Raw genomic sequence first — 955 nt, 5'->3', positions numbered from 1 at the left:
CGGACCACCAGGGGCCGAAAAATCCACAGTCTCATGGGGCCGGACACTCAGGGTCAGGGAAAAATCCAATATATATCTGGTGATATCTTGGGTGCTATTAGCGATAGCGTAATAAACCAAAGTGAATTATCTGCAGGAGGCCCTGGCGCAAGAATCTGTGCAGCGGGAACGACCTCGGACCACCAGGGGCCGAGACAACAACCGTCTCATGGGGCCGGACACTCAGGGTCAGGGAAAAATCCAATATATATCTGGTGATATCTCGGGTTATATGACAGATAGCACAATAAATCAAAGTGCATTGTCTGTAGGAGGCCCTGGCGCATGAATCTGTGCAGCGGGAACGACCTCGGACCACCAGGGGCCGAGACAACCACCGTCTCATGGGGCCGGACACTCAGGGTCAGGGGAAAATCCAATATATATCTGGTGATATCTCGGGTGCTATTACAGATAGAGCAATAAACCAAAGTGAATTATCTGCAGGAGGCCCTGGCCCATGCATCTGTGCAGCGGGAACGACCTCGGAACACCAGGGGCCGAGAAAACCACCGTCTCAAGGGGCCGGGCACTCAGGGTCTGGGGAAAATCCAATATATATCTGGTGATATCTCGGGTGCTATTAGAGATAGCGTAATAAACCAAAGTGCATTGTCTGTAGGAGGCCCTGGCGCATGAATCTGTGCAGCGGGAACGACCTCGGACCTCCAGGGTCCGAAAAAACCACAGTCTCATGGGGCCGGACTCTCACGGTCAGGGGAAAATCCAATATATATCTGGTGATATCTCGGGTGCTATTAGAGATAGCGCAATAAATCAAAGTGCATTGTCTGTAGGAGGCCCTGGCGCATGAATCTGTGCAGCGGGAACGACCTCGGACCACCAGGGGCCGAGAAAACTACAGTCTCATGCGGCCGGACACTCAGGGTCTGGGGAAAATCCAATATATATCTGG

The sequence above is a fragment of the Nomia melanderi genome, unplaced genomic scaffold (assembly GCF_051020985.1).
Source record: "Nomia melanderi isolate GNS246 unplaced genomic scaffold, iyNomMela1 scaffold0014, whole genome shotgun sequence".
In the NCBI taxonomy this organism is placed as follows: domain Eukaryota; kingdom Metazoa; phylum Arthropoda; class Insecta; order Hymenoptera; family Halictidae; genus Nomia; species Nomia melanderi.
Note: the sequence above shows the minus strand (reverse complement) of the source record.